The sequence below is a fragment of the Triticum urartu genome, chromosome 3A, assembly GCF_056163025.1.
Source record: "Triticum urartu cultivar PI428250 chromosome 3A, HENAU_Tu73, whole genome shotgun sequence".
Taxonomy (NCBI): Eukaryota; Viridiplantae; Streptophyta; class Magnoliopsida; order Poales; family Poaceae; genus Triticum; species Triticum urartu.
This window is the reverse complement of record NC_141875.1, coordinates 527,452,834-527,475,049: the sequence shown is the minus strand read 5'-3', so window position 1 is coordinate 527,475,049 and position 22,216 is coordinate 527,452,834.

Sequence of the window (22,216 nt, the reverse complement as noted above, 5' to 3'; positions counted from 1 at the left end):
GAAAAGGGGGTCATGTTCATCGGCAGGGGTGTGGCATACCACAAAACAGGACTCCACGGGATACTGTTCATCTCCACCGTCGACCCCCTCCAGCCTCCACGAGCTACTGTTCATCCACCGTCGACCTCCTCCAGCCTCCACCTGCGACTGTTCATCCACAGGCTGCTGTTCATCCATCCTCCACCGTGCGCTACTCCACCGGCTACTGTTCAACCACCCCTCCACCGTCTACTATTCATCCAGCCCTCCACACCACGGGGTCCTGTTCAACCACCCCTCCACGGGCACCCCTCCACCGTCTACTGTTCATCCAGCCCTCCACACCACGGGGTCCTGTTCAACCACCCCTCCACTGTCTACTGTTCATCCAGCCCTCCACACCACGGGGTCCTGTTCATCCACCCCTCCACGGGCACCCCTCGACCGTCTACTGTTCATCCAGTCCTCCACCACACCACGGGGTCCTGTTCATCCAGAGGCAACGCCACCGCTCATTGTTCATCCAACCCCCCCCCCCCCCACAACGATCACTGTTCATCCCATCGATCGGCTTCAGTTAGTAGCAGTAGCGAAGGAATCGCTCGATCGGGTTCAGTTAACAGCCATCGATCGATCGCTCGGGTTCAGTAACGCGTAGCCTGCAGTGCAATCGCTCGGGTTCAGTTAGAGCCCAACGCCTCGCTCGGGTTCAGTTAGAGCCAACGCCTCACACACACGCGCGTACGTGTACGAGAGAAACGTGCATCGCTCGGCCCCCGACCTCCCACCGTAACCGGGAACTCCCCGAAATTTTCCTCCCCCTCGCTTCTACCACGGTTTTTTCCGTCATGGACGGCCCAAAGAATGTCATGCAGCTGCATCTCCGGCCCGCCCAGGACGAAAGCCCATTTTCTGTCATGATTTTTTGTCATAGAAGTAGGAGCCCACCACATCTATGATGATACCGGGTTTTGTCACAATTATCGTCATAGAAGTGTCATATGTATGACAGAAAAAAAAATTGTTTGGCCCAAAATGTCACGGATGTGTCTTCTTTTGTAGTATTGGCATCAAGGAGATCTTTGTAGAATACTAACATGTTACTAAAGCCCTTGAGAATACGATGGTACCAACCACTGGAGGTAACACTATTCATCCAGACCAAGGATTGTAATAATCTTTCACTATTCTAACCATCATGTATAGCAAAGATCTCTGGAAAAAATTACCTTGCAATACTGCACAAATTAGTTATATTTTATTCGTATACAATTTTTACTTAAGATTTTCTACAAATTCCCGCAGCAATGCGCGGGGTATCACCTAGTTCATTGTAATATCGGAACCCCTGTATTCGTATTCGTGTTGTAATAGAGAGCTGGTTTGTTCTATACTAAGCAGTGCCGTATTCCAGAAGACTTCACCTCGATCTCTGAGCTGGAATACAGGGCGTTCCGGTTTTCTCTGAGCCGGGGTGCCACAGGCTCACCAAAATGGTACTTCCTTCACAAACATCCTTGCTGACTAGAAACTTGCAATAATTCTAGAGAAATATTGGCTAGGTGAAATGGTGCCAAAATTGGTGGAGAGAAGTTATTTGGGTAGGAGAACCATCTGGTAATTTATCAGAATTTTTGAAGCAGTATAAATTATACTTGCTTCACAACCTAAAAATATTGATAGAATCAAATATTTGATCATGTGCTCACATAGATGATTGAATGGGGCTGAATTTTTTAGGAGTGGGATAATATGAGCCCATGAAGGAGTTTGCAAAATTTCAACTCATTTGGATAACCCTAGCTAGCACTTCCTTCACAAAGGCTTCCCTTAGACAGGAACTTTGAAATATCACTGAGGAAGTTTGGCTAGGAAAATAAAGTTGAATTTTGGCACAGGTCAATTATTTGGATGATATATCATGCCCAAAACGTTTGGGGGCAAATGGGCAAATATAAATAGCACTTTCTTCACAATGTGCCATTTAGGACAGAATAGGAAATGAATTTATCGAGCATGATGAGAAATATGGCCAATGAAATATTTTGCCATATTTGATGAATAGATGACCCAAACAATTTATAAGAATCATTTGGGGATTTTTGGGTGGACAGAAATATAGGTTGCTTCACAACCTAGGGCAGACAGGGTTATTCCTTTAATAGGAAAAGGAATATGCCCTACAAAAAGAAATTAGGGTTTTGGTCAAGAAGTGGAGTGACATGATCTTGGCAAGGTTTTGAGAATCATGAGTCACTTGGGAGAGGAAATGAAGATGATTTCCCAGGTGACAGGGCCACATAACCACTCCAAAATGAAAAACAGAGCAAAAACCAAATAAATCAAAAGAAAAAAAGAAAGGGCCAAAATCCAGGCTGTTACAACTCTTACACACTTAAAGAAATCTCGTCCTCGAGATTTAGTTGCTTAGGGAACAAGTATGACTTGAGGACACCGTTTCCAGCTCGGGTATCCTTTTTCCTTTATTTATTGTTCCCCCAAGAATTTCATACGATTTTATTCCCTTGCTCTGGGGTGGTTTGCTTCACCTTTCCCCAAATCCTGACAGGTCTTTGCTCATATACCAATTTATTTTTTACTAACGTTGATTCTCAATACCTGTGGTGGTATCCAATGGATCTGAGCATAAATTTTCTTTTGTCATGAAAACCTTAATACTTTTGTCACGGGGTTGCTTCAAATAAATGCAGGCCTTCTGGTTTCAATAAATGCTGAGAATTGATCATGGCAATCTTCTGACAGGATCTGACTGCTCATAGGTTGTACTGATTCTGATTTATTTCTTTGGCTCGAGCGTGAAATATGTACCAAAGATCTGACTGCCTTTTGTCAGGAGCGATATAACGGTGTATGGAGTTATAGTTGTGTCATACCTCAAATATTTACATCTTGAGACTAGCCCGACAGGGGGCTGATGGACAAGTGCTTTTTCTGACAGACTAACCATGTACTTGATTCCATCGGTGAGTATACCGAGTCTGAGCTTATTGTTCGGCTTTTGACTTTCTCATTTTGTCGGTATACCTATTTGGATTTCCATATTAACCATTCCAAGCGGGCCAGCGGGATATGAAATCCTTGTAAAATAGAGTAGGCCGCTGAGAGTATGTCTTTGTGGATCCTTATGTAAATTATGACCTCCAACGGATCTGGGTATTCAGACCTGATGGTCGCGCAAAAATCATCATACCTTTGCTGTCAGTCTCACCCTTTAACGGTCATGATTTTCTCTGTTAGGATACCTTACTGAAATAACTTGGCCACACCTGTCCTTGATTCTTCATATGACCCTGATTGCAATATTTTTGACATTATTTCTTGTGCCTGTTTTCTGACCTGGGTCCGCACACACATGACATATACCCGGGGTTTGTAGCTAAAAGGAGCTCATTGCTGAGGCCAATCATACAAGAAGGTGACATGGTTTTAGAACATCTCCTTGTCAGTTGTGGGAATAATGACCTTGATGACCATTGTCAAGGCTGTTGATTCTGTGATGTCATCTCCAGATCTTGTCGATCCTTGTATTATATGAAAAGTATGTCTGCTCATTTTCCTTTGCCTGACTCGTGAGGTTGTGGGATCCTTACTTTCCTTAGGTATATCTGTTGGATTCTTGCCGCATCTCGTATGAGTGACTGATGTGACTGGGATGCATGCTCACCATATATAAGAACCACATGCAACCAAACACTTGATTCTTGAGCGGTACTGCCATACAGTGGAAACTCATCATATACCCTCTGGGGACGGTGTAATAGTATGGTACTGCCGCTGGCTTACGAGAGAAGCCATCCGAGTAGCTTGCTGAGGAAGACTTGTTAACTCCTGCTCGAAGCTTTTGTCTGGGTAGCGTGCAGAAGAAATCTCGATAGCTTACACACAAAGCTTGGTCGGATTATTGTGCTAGAGAAGCCTGAGTTCCATACTTGAGAAGCTTCTCCTCGGGTTTTCTTGTTGAGAAAAATTCATTTCCGTCTGTCAGAAGCTTTTACCAAGGTATCTTGTTGAGAAAGATCGGGTATCATGGGCCGGAAATTGTTCACAAATCATGCAAAGGAAAAATTGAGGAGCCTTTCCTCATAAATTTCTTCCGATAATGTGTGGAAGAAGACTGAGTTTCTTACATCCAAAGCTTCATACTAATATGCAGACTGAAATCTACACACACGCCCATAATTTTCTGTGGCTGATTGTTTGCATGAGAAAATTTGTTTGACTGTCTTCCTTGAGCATATCACATGCTGACTTTATTTCGGATGATCATATATTTCAAAGATCATGCATTGTTGAGCCAAAATTTTGTATATGCTCCATACCTTTGACTAAAAATATACCGTTGATCTTGTACCTGACTTGTCTTGCTGCTGATCATTACTGCTGTGAGGATTTTATACTGATACGGCACTGCTTGACATAGAACAAATCAGCTCTTATTACAAGAATAATAATACCAAGGTCTGATGTTACAACGAAGCACATCAGCACGGCGACACTACGCCTGTGATACTACACTTGCTCTATGCTAGCAGCGAAACAACTCGTAGCAGCGGAATACTTCTAGCAGCGGAACAACGACGAAGGTGGTGAATCTCCACTCCGCAGGGACTCTAGCTGGGATACGATCTAGCTCACACGCACGACAACCTTTACAAGCAATCACGCAATCATGGCATCACCTGCAATCTGGCATGACACGCCAGGTCTGTCCATTGAATGTACTTGCAAGCTCACAACAACCATAAACATCAAGGCAAGAAAATAACATAGCATTTAACAGGTTAATTAAATTAACAACTATTATGATGAAACAACTACTAAGCATGGTATGAAACTACTATCATACTGATAAATCACTGTCTCAGATCTCCATAACCATATCTCTCTTGGCTAACCGGCCAAGCAATATAGCATCTCGATCACCTCGTGATCAAATCCAATAAGTGATCTTTCCGGCGATCACAACCATGACCAACACTTGGTCTCAAACGGTGATCTTTCCGGCGATCACTACCCTGACTAACACTTGGTCTCAAACGGTGATCTTTCCGGCGATCACTACCATGACCATCACTAGGTCTCCAACATCATCATCAACATCCTGCCAATCTGTACTGCTCAACATATCAACATATAAATCACCTATAAGTCATTCCGTTATGTGAGTGTTGATCGAACAGTGTGACCTAGTATGAACCCATGCCCATGACCGAGGATGCGGCTATCGATAGTTTAAATACACACTCTGCAGAGGTAGCGCACTGTACCCACACCACGGAACCCATGGCCTCGCACTCCCATTCGGGTGGACCAACGGTGTTCCGACAAAACCAATCTACTGCCATGACACTCTCTTGGCCACTCAGACTCACTCCCTACTAGGCTAGTCCTGGGTGGCCCCATGTCTACCAAAGACACAACGACCACCCTCGTGGCCAAAACATAAACGTCCCACATGGGGACACGTGCACAAAACATCAACAACGTGCACACAAGGCTTATGTCCGCCTACCTGATCAGGGTAGCGTGCGCCCATAACCTTCCCTCGTTGGAGGCACCGGCAAGAGGCACGACAATAGACCGCATTAGGGCCTTCCCATAAAGGCAAATGTGGTTGCACTGGAGAAAGCCTGGTTCGGTGGCACCTGACCAACTTAATGACGGAATTTATCCCCAAAAATATAACTGTGATAACTGATACTCCGATAACAACTATCAAACTATAATCCAAGCCATAGCAATATCCAACAAATAATCCAAGCATCATAACATCATACCAAGATACTTCGAGGATATTGTACTACTATCAGGATGAATCCAAGAACGATAAGACTACTACTCCAATATCAAGAACTAACTATCCAACTATGATCCACATGCAAGCATCAACTCCATCATCATACTCCAAAACATTATATCAACTAGCATCATGATGAAACTACACTAGCCACTAACAATCCAAAGGCAACATGATATCCAAAGTAATACTCCAAAGTAATACCAGATATCATCAGGAAATAATCATAATAGCCACTAAGAATCCAAAGGCACATGTCATCCAAAGTAATACTCCAAATCATAATACCATCATGAACATAATGATAATAGCCACTAAGAATCCAAAGGCACATGTCATCCAAAGTAATACTCCAAAGCATAATACCATCATGAACATAATCATAATAGCCACTAAGAATCCAAAGGCAACATGCCATCCACATAATCATCAAAATGTAAGTACTAGAATCTCCAAGCAATATCATGACAACATCAATATCAAAGCAATACTCTGAGAAATGCCATGAACAAATCATACCAAGCTACTGCAATATTTTAAACAAGTTCAAATGAATAAAACATGTCACTGCATTGTAATCATGCAAATGGAGGGTGTGGCTTGCCTGGGGTGGAAGAAATCACCGGGAAGGAGCGCGAGAAGCTCGCGGAAAGAACCGTCGGAAAACGTACTCTCTCGTAGGGGGCTGAATAAGGGTAGGGGTAAAATGGTCATTTTCAGAATGTTGAAACATAATGAAAATGATACCAAAAGTTTTGGCTCGAAGAGACGAAGGTGGGCTTTGGATTCACCTCAATCGGAGTTACGGTTGCGGAGTTATGAGGTGAAGAAGATCAGGGACTTTTCTGCAAAAAGAATATTCACAGACGAGTCCCTGAGTGGATAAGGTAGAAACGGATTTCAGAAAACACGCTTTCTGACTAAGAAAACGTACTCTGTGGTGAAGTAGAAGAAGAATATGCTTTCGAGGAAAGAAAACGTATTTTAACGAAAGACGTCTCCACTTACGTGACGTGGCGGTAGCGGGGCCCGGCTTGTGCAGCTGACAGGAGGGTCCCTCCTTATCCATCTATCACTCCTCGCGCCTGTCTTCTTCCTCCTCGTTGACTCCTGATCAGAGACAGAGGAGCGAGGGCAGGGAAGAGGTCGACGCCGGCCTAGCCAACTCCGGCCACCTCTGGCCGAGGTGAGGCCACCGGCGGATACGGGAGACGATGCCGCACCCATTCAGATGGTTAGCATGCGCTGGGGAGGGTAGGGAGGAGGTGAGGCGCGGCGACGGGAGGAGGGCAGAGAGCTTCGGCGGTGGTGGTGCTCGGCGAAGCAGGGCATTCTGGCGAGGGGAGAGGAGCTGGGGATGGTCGCCGGAGTGGTCGCGGTCTACTGGTGGTGGTAGGAGAGAGGGAGGGGCTCGGGTTCGCTCCAATTTAGGAGGACCAAGGCGGCGGCCATGGCGGCAGAGGGAGGGCAGGAGAGCTTCTCGAGCTCGGTGGAGTGGTCGGGCGGGGCTCTGGGAGTAAGGGAGGCTGCTGGTGTGCTCGGACAAGGTCGGGGATGGCTACTTATAGCCGGGCGAGGGAGGCCGAGCCGGGTGTCGCCGCGGGGATCCGACCAACGCTCTGGCGAGGCCAGCGATCACGGGGAGGCTCGGGAACGCGACGATGGAGGAGCGGACGAGCGACAGTGATGCACGGGGCAAGAGGGGCTGAGGGTGCAGAGGAGGAAGACGTCGCGGCGCTATTAAAGCTCAGTCGGCCACAGTGCGCCCGTGGGCGCGTGGCGACGAGCGCTGACGGAGGGGCTTACGGAGGGGGAAGTGGCTCCAGGAGGATGGCGACGATGCGGGGAACACGCTGGACAGGCCCGTGCTCGCTGAGACGCCGAGCAGAGGAGGGGCCCGAGCAAGAAGGCGCTCTGGACACGGCTGATGCGTGCCAAAACGGTTGTCACCACGTGCACTAGTGCACACAGTGCCACAAGCCATGCCAAGCGATGTCTGGGGGTTAGTCCTTCCTGGGGAGGTTGCAACTGCAGTGGTAGCTTGGTTAAAAACGCTTTGGTTAACTGGAAATCACCCTCTAACATTTACTGCAGTAAACTTGGGTGAGAACTGCTAAGAAACAGGAAAGGGATTGGAGCCAGAGAGTTTGTCTGCGAGGTTTAGGGTAAGAAGGACTTTCATCCTGGTAAATTTGAGAAGATTAAGACCAAGATTTATTGTAGTTGCTTAACAACCACATAAACAGGTCCAGAAATAAGATTTGGATGATGCACTCACATGGTGTTGCTACTTGAGCTGAAATTTGGCAAGGCTTAGGGATTTGGACATAGTAAGATGCTGCAAAAATGGCACCAAATGGATTCACCAAAATGGTACTTCCTTCACAAACATCCTTGCTGACTAGAAACTTGCAATAATTCTACAGAAATATTGGCTAGGTAAAATGGTGCCAAAATTGGTGGAGAGAAGTTATTTGGGTACGAGAACCATCTGGTAATTTATCAGGATTTTTGAAGCAGTATAAATTATACTTGCTTCACAACCTGAAAATATTGACAGAATCAAATATTTGATCATGTGCTCACATAGATAATTGGATGGGGCTGAAATTTTGAGGAGTGGGATAATATGAGCACATGAAGGAGTTTGCAAAATTTCAACTCATTTGGATAACCCTAGCTAGCACTTCCTTCACAAAGGCTTCCCTTAGACAGGAACTTTGAAAAATCACTGAGGAAGTTTGGCTAAGAAAATAAAGTTGAATTTTGGCACAAGTCAATTATTTGGATGATATATCATGCCCAAAAAGTTTGGGGGCAAATGGGCAAAGATAAAGAGCACTTGCTTCACAATGTGCCATTTAGGACATAATAGGAAATGAATTTATCGAGCATGATGAGAAATATGGGCAATGAAATTTTTTTGCCATATTTGATGAAGATATGACCCAAACAATTTATAAGAATTATTTGGGGATTTTTGGATGGACAGAAATATAGGTTGCTTCACAACCTAGGGCAGACAGGGTTATTCCTTTAATAGGAAAAGGAATAGTTGAACGATTGCTTAGGAAGAGATAATGCACCGGTTGATTTGAACGTCTTGAACGAGGTAACAACCTCGAAATGGCTTGGAAGGAATAAGAATGGAAACTTGAATCTTCTGGGATATCTTCAGCACTCCGGAACAATTGAATAGCAAGTGGGAAATGATTATGAGGTGCACCGGCATGGGAAAGCATTTGAAACGAGGAAAGGATATGATCGACAAAGCTTGACTTGAATCTACTTGAAGCTCCATTAGTATCTTCATGATAGATCACCGGATCGAAACTTGAAAGAAAAGGATGAAGAGACTTCAGATGAATAAAATGGATAGTTGAATAAGAAATCTAATTCCTTGAAGTAAAAGGGTGGGACGGCGGGAAAAACAAAGACAACTTGGGCAGATGGAAAGGATACCGTTGAGAAAACATAGAGTTGTGTAACACCCACAATGCGGCTATATCTCCCATGTGTCGGGGCATGACTTAGAGGCATATCCGCATGGTAGGCATGTCGCAAGAGGGGTAATCTTTACACATCCCATGTACTGAATAAGAAAGGGATAAGGAGTTGGCTTACAATCGCCACTTCACACAAAAGCAAGTTAAACATACATCATCCAGAATACAATCAAGGTCCGACTACGGAACCAACATAAAAAAAAGACGACCCCAAATGCTAGATCCCTGATCGCCCCAACTGGGCTCCACTACTGATCAACTGGAAACGAAAAACAACACAACAAACACGATCTTCATCGAGCTCCCACTTGAGCTCTGTTGCGTCATCTACAATGGTATCATCGACACCTGCAACTGTTTGGAAGTATCTGTGAGTCACGAGGACTCAGCAATCTCACACCCGCTAGATCAAGACTATTTAAGCTTATGGGTAGGAAAGGGGTAGTGAGGTGGAGCTGTAGTAAGCACTAAGCATATATGGTGGCTAACATACGCAAATAAGAGCGAGAAGAGAAGCAATGCAATGGTCGTGAACTAGAAGTGATCCTGAAACTACTTACGCACAAACATAACCCAAGAACTGTGTTCACTTCCCGGACTCCGCCGTAAAGAGACCATCACGGCTACACACGTGGTTGATTCATTTTAATTAAGTTAAGTGTCAAGTTCTCTACAACCGGATATTAACAAATTCCCATCTGCCCATAACCGCGGGCACGGCTTTCGAAAGTTCAAAACCCTGCAGGGGTGTCCCAACTTAGCCCATCACAAGCTCTCATGGTCAACGAAGGATATTCCTTCTCCCAGGAAGACCCGATCAGACTCGGAATCCCGGTTACAAGACATTTCGACAATGGTAAAACAAGACCAGCAAGACCACCCGATGCACCGACATCCCGATAGGAGATGCACATATCTCGTTCTCAGGGCAACACTGGATGAACACTACGTACAACTAAAACCAACCCTCAAGTTTCCCCGAGGTGGCGCTGCAAGTGGCTCTGTTTCGGACCAACACTTAGAGAAGCACTGGCCCGAGGGGGGGTTAAAATAAAGATGACCCTCAAGAGCGTGACTCCCAAGGGAAAAGTAGGTGGTGGTGAGGCAAATGGTAAAACCAAGGTTGGGCCTTGCTGGAGGAGTTTTATTCAAAGCGAACTCTCAAGGGGTCCCCATAACACCCAACCATGTAAGGAACGCAAAATCAAGCAACATAACACTGGTATGACGGAAACTAGGGCAGCAAGAGTGGAACAAAACACAAGGCATAAGGCTGAGCCTTCCACCCTTTACCAAGTATATAGATGCATTATTTAACATAAAAGATATTGTGATATCCCAACATAACCATGTTACAACATGGAACAAACTTCAGCTTCACCTGCAACTAGCAACGCTATAAGAGGGGCTGAGCAAAGAGGTAACATAGCCAAACAACGGTTTTACTAGGAATGGTGGGTTAGAGGCTTGACATGGCAATATGGGAGGCATGATATAGCAAGTGGCAGGTATCGCGGCATAGCAATAGAGCGAGCAACTAGCAAGCAAAGATAGAAGTGATTTCGAGGGTATGGTCATCTTGCCTGAGATCCCGCAAGGAAGAAGAACGAGTCCATGAAGAAGATAAACGGACGTAGTCGAACGAATCCTCACAACTCCGGAATGAAACCGAAGCTAACGAGAGAAGCAACCCGGAAAGAAGCAAGCAACAAAGTAAACAACCATCACATAAACATGGCATGATGCACAATCAAGTATGATGCATGTCCGGTTTAAATATGCATGGCATGGCAAAGTGCACAAACAAAACTACAAGTTAAGTGGAGCCCAATATGCAATGAGTTGCATACTGACAGAACACCACATCAATTATTTAGTTCACTCCCGGTTAGGTACTCAACAATATTAAATGTTGGTTAACATGGCAAGAGGCGAAGCATAACAAAACTATACTATCTAAACAATTTAAATGGGGTCAAATATAACAAACAACAAATCTGGTAAATCCCCACATGCATTTAGCAAATTAATGCAAACAACAATTTTAAACATTCTTGATGTCGTTATCATGGTGCGGATGACATATGCAAGTTTTATGCAATATTTATGAAAATGTTGATAAGAGCATGATATGGAGCATCTGTCGTCATGGCTGGAGGAAAAAGGGGCCATGGAAACGAATTCGAAATGATGCCATGTCAACATAACGGTTCCGGTAGCTCATGGAGATACCGGTGCAAAGGAAGTGTGGCAGGAGCTTGCAAAAGATGGTAGGGTCATCCCGACTACCGGGTTCCCATGGGTCAGTGGCATGGAAAACGAGTGACAATTCGGACACGGTGTGGACAAAGGGTGCACCTCATATGACACAAGCATTCATTCTCGGACGTTCGTTCTCGGTGGTTATACCTTCAAAGCGTGCAAATGGGACGGTTCGAGTAAGTCGAGGGAAGTAGAGGAAGTAGTTGTTCCGCGACGGTAGTAGAAGTAGTGGTACATATCTCAATGAGGAAGTAGTCATTTTTGATCACGAAGCGGTGGTGGTACATGGTCATCGAGGAACTTGATGAATCCACGTTCAACGGTAGTCATTCACGACGCTTGTGCACCAAGGTTCTTCGGGCAACGGTAGTCGTACACGTCCGTAGGCGTTCGGGTCTTCCGTAGAGGTACTTGACACATGCGTTACATGGGTCTTCGACGACGGTAGTGGTGTACGGGTCTTTTGGTCCTGGTAGTCGTACACACATCTGAAGAGGAACTCGGCGTTCCGATGCGGTGTAGGGGTACATGCCGATTGTTGTCGTGGTACTTGGCGTTTCGTTCAGCACTCGTTCGAGCATCTATGTGGTCTTGTCGGTGGTGTACTTGGCGATCTCTGAGGCGGCCTTGACGCATCCGTTTATAGAGGTACTTGGCGGTTTCGTTCCGTCGGTCTTGCCGGTCTCGGTAACGTGGTTGTACAATAGCTTCATCGAACTTGTCGAACCCAAACTTTTGGAGGACTGTCATGGTACTTGGCGCTTGCGATGCGGTGTTTGGCGAAAACAGGGGGTGCATTGACGAAATCTACAACGATCGAACTTGGCGTTGCTCCTTGTTCGTTAGTCGTCCGACTTGGCGTCAACGGCAGCAGCACACGGAGGTGCACCAGGACAGCGGGGACCACCGGCAGGGGATGGCGGCTACCGGGGCTATTGCAGGGACTCGGGCAGGAGGTGGAGAAGACGCAGTGATGCGATCTCTGGCGAAAAGGCGAAGCAGAGGAGGGCAGCAGCGGTGCGCTTGAGGCCGGACGGAGGGAGGAAGAGGTGCAGGCGTGAGGTGGCCCTCGGCTGCCATGGACGAAGGTGAGGTCGGGGCAGAGGAACGCGACGCAACTCAACTGCGGCAAGGTGGCAGCGGGATCCGGGCAGGAAAGGAGTGACCGAGCCAGCGGCTGGGTGCTTCCTGGCGGCGCCATGGCGGGGAGGCGATGGTGCTGCAACATGGCACGGAGGATGACGGCTGCAGGCGCAGGTGCTCGAGGAGAGGCGCGGTCGCGGCCTGGCACTGTAGAGGGTGGCGCGCCATGGGGTCGGGTGCGGTGGTGCAAGAGCGAGGCAGGGGGGTCGAGCACACCTGCCGGCTAGGGTTTGCAGCGGGGTTGCGCGAATCATTAGGCCAGGGAGGCCGGCTCATCAGAGAGGGTAACGGCCAGAGGCCTGGTCATCCGGTTAAAAGAAAGAAAGAAATTAAAAAGGTGTTCCTCTCCCTTACAGAGAAGAAAAGAGAGGCCAACGGATTTATTTGGGGGGTCTAATAAATTCAAAAAAAGCTGAAAGTTGGCAAGTGACCTCTTTAATATATAGCAAGGCTCCACAAGAAGGATTGGGGCCAAAAGGAGAATAGAGCAAGGATGTGAGTATTCGGAAACGAAGGAAACTATAAAATGCAAGTGGGTTGGTGATTAGTTCCAAATAAATGGAATATTTAATATACCTCCTTAATATCGGGAGGATATGTTATAAAGAGAAATCATCATGTGAATTCCGTCGGTTTAAATTGACTGAAGATCCATATAGTTTATTTATTTAAGTTGCAAAGATTAATGACATGATGGCATGATGACATGATGCAATGCAAAAAAAATTAAAGAGCAAGCACAAATGAAACACACGGCGATCACGAAAATATGGAAGTCTTCTGAAGCATCGGTCTCGGGGTGTCACAAGTTGATCTTGCAGATGTTGAAAATGATCAGATCCACTTGAAGGAAACACGTCGGTTGAAAAATGATTGGCATGACAATCTCGATTATCATGAAGGATTAGTATTCACATAGAAATATGAGAACACCGTTTAGGAAAGGTATGGAATCAACACTTGACATTGAAGCAACTCGAATACCACAAACCAAAACAAAACAAAGGATTTGGCTTGTAGAATAAGCCGGACACAAGCATATGATAGATTCCATATCGTATCATGTGTCCGTTGGAAAGATATCCTACGAGATACTTGAATTCCCACTTATGAACTCCCGAAACTTTCTGGTTATGCAATCAGGTGTTGGGGATACAGGGGAAGCATAATATCTCACCCAAACTAACAATTCCTACATCAAGTTGTATCCATCCTTCAACACATAACTAAGAAACCTTCGGAAATTGTGTACCTCAACCTTCAAAAAGCATCTGTTATACAAGTTATGGCAATACTCCCGAACTCCCGCCCCAGTACTGGGTGGCGTCGAGGTTATCTCACCAACAACTGCATAAAAGAGATTTTCGATGTCGGCGAAACTCAGGTATTCCAGAACTGCAACGATAAAATTGTGACGACAACACCTCAGAGCTCAACTCCCCGGGACACTGCCACAACCCCTAAATGTCAAGAGGCACCAAGAACAATGTTCTCGTCACAAGACTATTGGAATGATTCCAAGATACCCGCGTGATCCTAAAAAAAGCTTGAAATTTGAGGAGAGAAAAGTCAAAACTTCTACATCAGGAGGCCTCACCAGAGCGACGAAGGGACTGAGGAGTAAAAATAATCCTACTCTCCGATATATATAATCCTAAGACTCAAAACATTTTGTTCTAGACTCAACAACGTCAGCGATTCGATCAAGCAGGAGGCTCCTAAGTCGGGGATGGCTCTGATACCAACTTGTAACACTCATAATGCGGCTATAACTCCCACGTGTCAGGGCACGACTTAGAGGCATAGACGCATGGTAGGTTTGTCGCAAGAGGGGTAATCTTCACGCAATCCCATGTACTAAATAAGAAAGGGATAAAGAGTTGGCTTACAATCGCCACTTCACACAAATACAAATTAAACATACATCATCCAGAGTACAATCAAGGTCCGACTACGGAACCAAAATAAAAGAAGAGAACCCCAAATGCTAGATCCCCGATCATCCCAATTGGGCTCCAGTACTGATCAACCGGAAAAGACAAATAACAACAACCAAGATCTTCATCGAGCTCCCACTTGAGCTCGGTTGCGTCACCTGCACTGGTATCATCGGCACCTGCAACTGTTTGGAAGTATATGTGAGTCACGAGGACTCAGCAATCTCATACCCGCGAGATCAAGACTATTTAAGCTTATGGGTAGGATAATGTAGCGACCCAACCTCAGATGGTCAAGTCTCTGTGCTTCTGTGCCATCCCTGGATCGGTAATGCTGACACACACAGTACTCGAAGGATTTATAACAGAGTAGCAATCACACACTTATTACATCGAATGTCTCAAGAGAGAACTTACTACAAAAAATATGGCTAAAGGCCATCTAATACGATAACAGCGGAAGGCTTGGAAGATAAAGTGAGTCCATCAACTCCAACGGCATAGCTGAGCTGCATGGCATGACCTAACGAACCTTACTCCTCGTCTGGAAAGTCTGCAACATAATACGTTGCAGCCCGAAAACGGGTCAGCACATGGAATATGCTGGCAAAGTAACACAGTAGAGCAAGAAAAAGATAATGCTATCACTACATGCATATTTGGCTGGTGGAAAGCTCTATGGTTACAGTTTTGCGAAAAGCCAATTTTTCCCTACAACAAAGGAATAGATTTTAATTTTACTATCATGGTAGTTGAAACATCATTGAGAAGGTTCCTCCAACTCAATCCCAATTAAGGTGATTAACAACCCAACAATATTAGTTAAACATGATGAGATACTTTTGATAACCCAATTACTAGATACTCAAGATTTGTCCATAACCGAGGACATGGATAACCATGATTAGATTGTACACTCTGCAGAGGTTTGCGCACTTTTCCCCACAAGACTCGATCTCCTCCGTTGGATTTCTCGCACTACAGGGTGTTTGAGAAACGGATGGCCGAGACACAGTCTTTCAGAAACATTAACTCTCTACTCCGGACAGACCATACCAAACCTACATCCCACTACCTGCTGATCTGCCTCTTCAAGAGTTTCACGTAACTTACTCAACTATGCTAGAGCCCATAATAGCTTGTGGCTGCACACGGAAGTTTCTAGCATGAATCATCTCAGTTCCCTTTGAGCCTGGGTGGCGGTCCATAGGAAGATCACACGGGTACTCCGGGATTTCCAAAAAATACAGGCAACACTGGGTACTCCAGGTGCCTCAATCCACCCAGTTGTTTGATTAAGTTGCCACCTTAAGTTGAACCATTAATTAACAAGCTCACATCTGTCATGTATTTCACTCAAACCCAAACCACGTCTACGAGCATAGCATAGCATAGTATTTAAGCAACGCGTAGAGTAACTCTCAAGGGTTTGAATGTAACAGGGCAATAGGTTCTACCTCATCAACTACTTCCCAACCCACAAGTTAATGACATCCTAATCATGCAATGTTTGAGCATTGGAACTAATGCATAAAAACTGGGTGACAAAAGGGATATGATCAAAGTGTTACTTGCCTTGCTCACGATCTACAAAACCTAGGGACTCGTAGTAGCATGCTTCGCACTCCGGGTGTTCTATCGCAAGCAAACAGTAGCATACATAAGTAATAAGCAATGATGCACAAGCAAAACTCAAACAAAAGAGGTTGACCAGAAAGTTCAAATTAAGAACTCCGGTTCGCAAAAAGAATCAAATCAAACGGAGCAACGAAACTCAAACGGCGAAAGAAAGAAGCTTCGTTTACTAATCTGAAACTAGGTCAAATTTTACAGTAGAGAAAACTTGTTTGAGTTGGTTAAGCAGAAAGAGGGTTTCGAGACAAAACTCTAGGCGCTTGAATCGCCTGATTCCGACTAACGAGCAAAAAGATAAACAGAAACTAAGATCGGATCAGAAATCGCAATCAGAGAAAATCACGAAATAAATCCGATAAAAGAAAACTGACGAACAGACTAACGAACAAGCGTTCATTGGCTATTTCTAACGAGCGAAGAACCGTTCGTTAAAACGAATGTTCGGACGAACGTACGCTAAATAGAAGAACCGAGAAAAACCGGCGAAACCGAAAAAAAACGGATCTAGGGTTTCTAAAAAAACCCGGACGGTCTTTAAAAAAACCGGCGGCAGGGCGCGGTGGCTACCTCCGGCTAGGCGGGGCAGCGGCTCGCGAGGGCGGTGGCGGTGGCGCGGGCCTGCGGCGGCGGCGGCGACTAGGCGGCGCGGGGCGGCGGTGGTGGCGTATATAAGGGCGGGGCGGGGCGGCTTGGAGGAGGGGGCAAGGCGCGGCGGCGGAGAGGAGTCCGGCTCGGACTCCTAGTCCGAGGCGGCGGCGGCGGTGCTCGCGGGGAAGGCTGCGGCGGCGGCCTGGCGCGGCTGGGCCTTAGGCCCAGTCGGCGCGGGAACCTTTTTTTTGTTTTTTTTTAAATTTCGCCGACCGAAATAAAATCCTAGAAAAATAAATAAAAATCTAAAAATGCCAAAATAAATTTTCACCGTCTAAATAAAATATTTAGAACGAGATGAACATTTTCTTGGCCCTAAAATGCAATTTTGGAAAACGTGCAATTTTTCTAATGCAACCAAAATTGCAATAAAATCCAAATAAAGCAATTATTTGATTTTATTATTTTTCCTCCAATATTTCAATTATCTTGGAGAAGTCATATTATCTCCTCTCATATATTTTAGTGTGAAATATTTTTGGAGAGAAAATAATTAAAACCAAAAATCCTCGTTTCAAGATTTGATAAAGATCAAATTTGAAAACCGGGAAATCCCCAACTCTCTCCGAGGGTCCTTGAGTTGCTTAGGATTTCGAGGATCGTGAGACGAAATGCGAATAAAATATGATATGCATGGATGACTATGTATAACATTCCAAATTGAAAATTTGGGATGTTACAAACCTACCCCCCTTAAGATGAATCTCGCCCTCGAGATTCGGGTTGGCTAGAAAATAGGTGCGGGTGGTCTTTGCGAAGATCATCCTCTCGTTCCCATGTGGCTTCATCCTCGGTATGGTGGCCCCACTGAACTTTACAAAACTTGATAACCTTACTGCGGGTGACTCTGCTGGCAAACTCAAGAATCTTAACTGGTTTCTCCTCACAAGTCAAATCATTGTCCAACTGAATTGCCTCCAGGGGTACTCTATCTCTTAGCGGTATATCTGCCATCTCAGCATGACACTTCTTCAGCTGTGAAACGTGAAACACGTCATGAACTTCTGACAATCCCTCGGGTAACTCCAACTTGTAGGCAACTTCTCCCATCCATTCCAAAATACGATACGGTCCTACAAATCTCGGGGCTAACTTTCCTTTAACTCCAAAATGTTTCACTCCTCGCAAGGTTGATACTCGCAGATATGCTCGGTCTCCAATTTCATAGGTTACCTCCTTGCATTTTGAGTCAGCATAACTCTTCTGCCTGGACTGAGCAATCTTCTGTCCATTTAAACTTAGTATCCTTCTTCAACAGTTCAGTCATTGGCTTTGCAATCTTGGAAAAATTATCGATGAATCTCTGGTAGTATCCTGCGAGTCCAAGAAAACTGCGGATCTCGCTAACTGAAGTGGGTGCCAACCATTCAGTGACTGACTGTATTTTGCTGGGGTCTACTGATATACCTTCTCCCGATACAACATGTCCAAGGAACCCAACTTCCTTCAACCAAAATTCACATTTGCTAAACTTAGCATACAACTGGTGTTCCCTGAGTTTCTCGAGAACTAAGCGCAAATGCTCCTTGTGCTCCTCCTCGTTCTTCGAGTATACCATAATATCATCAATAAACACCACAACAAACTTGTCCAAATACTCCATGAACACCTTATTCATCATGCTCATGAAATAGGCAGGGGCGTTAGTCAGTCCAAATGACATGACCGTGTACTCGTATAATCCATATCGTGTTGTGAATGTTGTCATCGGTATGTCCTTCTCTCGTATCTTCAGCTGATGATACCACGATCGCAAATCGATCTTCAAAAACACTTTAGCTCCTTGCAACTGGTCAAACAGATCATTGATCATCGACAGCGGGTACTTGTTCTTAATCGTCACTTCATTCAATGCTCGATAATCAACAACCATCCTCAGGGATTTATCCTTCTTCTCAACCAAAAATACTGGGGCTCCCCAAGGTGATGAACTTCTTCGGATGTATCCTTTCTCCAATAACTCCTTGATCTGTTTCTTAATTTCTTCCAGATCATTTGCGGCATCTGATAGGATCTCTTGGATATTGGTCCTGTACCTGGCAAAAGCTCTATCAAAAACTCAATGTCTCTATCCGGTGGCATGTCTGGTAACTCCTCTGGAAAAAACATCCGGGTAATCCTTCACTACAAGCACTTCCTCCTGAACAACTCCCGTAAGGGCATTCACTTGACTCCTCCTAGGCACATGCCTAAATACATACTTAATCCTTTTCCCTTCCGGGGTGGTGAGATAAATTGACCTACTGGCACAGTCAATGCTTTCTCCAAATTTTGACATCCATTCCATACCCAATATCACATCCAATCCTTGTGACTCCAAGATAATTAGGTCGGATGGAAAAACATGTGTACCAATGGTTAAGGGTATCTGGTCACACCATCTACTAGCCATATACTCTACTCCGGGTGAACTCACTAAAAGAGGGGTCCTAAGGGTTTGGGTTGGTAGTTTATACTTATCCACGAATCCCCTTGATATGTATGAATGCGATGCACCAGTATCGAAAAGAACAAGAGCGGTAAATGACTTAACCAAAAACTTACCTATTACCGCGTCCGGCTGCTCTTCAACCTCCTCCACGTTAACGTGGTACACTTGTCCTTTGTTGAATGGATTTGGCTTCTTCCCAGCGCTCCCATTTCCATTTCCATTCTTTCCTTCAGGGCACTCCGTGGCGTAGTGTCCCGTCTTCCCGCACTTGAAACAAGTAACATGACTTAAGTCCCTTTTGGCGGGTGTGGCTGGGTTGGGGCGGTTATGATTGTTGTTGGTTCCATTCCCATTCCCATTCTTATATCCATTGTGGTTATGCGGTCCTCCTCCAGTGTGGTTGTGACCTCCATGGTTATGAACAAGTCCTCCCGAGTTCGGGGTTAGGCGGGGTTTCTGCTGAGCTCCTGAGTTATACTTTCCTTGTCCATACTTCCTCTTGCGGCTCTCAATCTGTTGCTGCTTCCCTTCAATCATAAGAGCCTTATCTACCAACTCCTGGTAGTTGTTGAAGGTTGCTACCATCAACTGCATGCTCATCTCATCATTCAGCCCTTCCATAAACTTCTCCTGCTTCACGGCATCTGTGGCCACATCATCAGAGGCGTAGCGAGATAACTTGCTAAACTCATCTACGTACTGAGCCACACTACGATTCCCCTGGCGTAGGTTGCGAAACTCCCGCTTCTTCATTTGCATAGCTCCAGTGGAGACATGGGCTGTGCGGAAAGCTTGCTGAAACTGGTCCCAAGTGACATTGGCTATAGGAAAAGTGGCTGTGTAATTCTCCAACCATGAGGCTGCTGGTCCATCCAATTGGTGGGCGGCAAAGCACACTTTCTCAGCATCTGTGCAACCTGCGGTGGTCAACTCCCTTCCAATGCGACGTAGCCAATCGTCCGCAACTATGGGCTCGGTGCTACTGGAAAACACCGGTGGTTGTAACCTTAGAAAACGGGCTAGGTTGTCCACGGGCGGCGGGTTGTTGTTGTTGTTATTGTTGTTTCCCTGATTCTGAACTAGCAATTGCATCAAGGTATTCTGCTGTTGAATCAACTGGGTGAGCTCTGGTGGGAAGGCAAAACTGGTGTCACGTCTCGGAGGCATCTGAGGGTTTAGATGGAAGAGATTAGAATAGAGATGGGGTCTAATGAGAAAACACTACCCATATGCACATGAGACAAACACAATCATTTCACTCAATCAATCAAGCAAGGGCATACAAACGATCTAGAACTATTGCACAAGTGTTCAACTACTACTAAATACATGGGGGAATACTAGTGATATATGGTAGTCATCTAGAAGTTTTGATCGGTGGAAGACTGTCTGCTCTAGCTTCGTCTTCATAGTCATCATCACTAGGATCGGAATCGGTGTCGTCGATGATGATGTATTCCTCGGGGCGTATCTCCTTGGGTTCTTCTTCCTCTATTGGCGCTGGTCCTCCCATGAATACTCCGATCTTCTTAACTAGGTCATCATTCTTCTCCAGTAGTGTCTTGATTTCCTCCTCATACCCATAGCGTGTAAACTTGAGTTCTTCCTCCAGCTCGATGATTCTAGTCTTCGCCTTCTTCAAGTCCATCATATCCGCGCACATCTGGTTCTCCTGGCATCGAATGTGCTGGTTTAACTCCTGGATGAAAGCTGCAATGGATCTATGCTTCCTGGTGCTGATTACTTCCCATTGCTTGTCTCGGCGCCCACATATTTGGTAAATAGTGTCCTTAAGTTCCCTGTTGTAAACTTCTCCAATGCGTCCAATGGTGATGTGGGCTACCATGCTCTTGCCTAGACTCCAGGTGGGTGCTTCGAAACAAAACTCTATAGGTTTAGAAGTTGGCGAGAACGTCCTTCCTAAACTTGTACTTGAATCCTCCAGCGCTCCTCTTCAGGTAAAGTGGCGTTGTACGTCCCGGTGAAGCTTGGTATTCTAATGTTCAAGTACCTAGTGTCGTGGTTCTGAGTCTGACAGTAGTGTAGGGGGGTAAGTATGGAGAGGCAAGATCTTAGCTATGGAGAAGTTGTAAGAACGCAAGGTTTACGAGTTCAGGCCCTTCTCGGAGGAAGTAATATCCCTACGTCTCGGAGCCCGGAGGCGGTCGACTGGATTATCAGAGTATGAATTACAGGGGTGCGAACCCTTTACACTGAGGAGGGGGGTGGCTTATATAGAGTCCGCCAGACCCCTCTGGCCCTCAGTTATGCAGGGTTTTAAGTACATTAAAGTCGGGCGTTACTGGTAACGCCCCTAATAAAGTGCTATGATGACCATAGAAGCTACTTAATGACCGACCGTTAGCGTGTGGAGTGACTTTAGGTCTCCTGGCCGTCAGGTGGTTGCTTCTTGGTCGAGTGGTTGCTTCTTGGTCGAGTGTCTGCTTCTTGGTCGAGTGTCTTCGAGTCCGTCGAGTGAAACACCGCCAAGTCGATTGAAATGTGATTTCTTCTGGAGGTGTCCTTGGGTAGGTCAGTTTGGACAGGTCCATGACCCTACCCTAGGTACATAGCTTCATCATTAGCCCCCGAATGGATCGAGGTTTGAGTGGGAAAGGGTTTGAGCACATCTCCGACTCATTTTTCATGTCGTGAGCATACCTTGTTTCGGATCAATGGACCAGAGTGATGACAACAACTTTCTTTCCAGTCGCCTTGATCCATTCTTAGGTTTTGTCGAGTGAGTTCTTATACTTGAAGAGTTCTGAGTGTCGGTGCGGAGGAGATCTTCGGTCCTACAAGTTGTTCTGCTGCCCGCGGATTTCATGGGATCCAAATTTCGGGAAGCGCGCGGGAT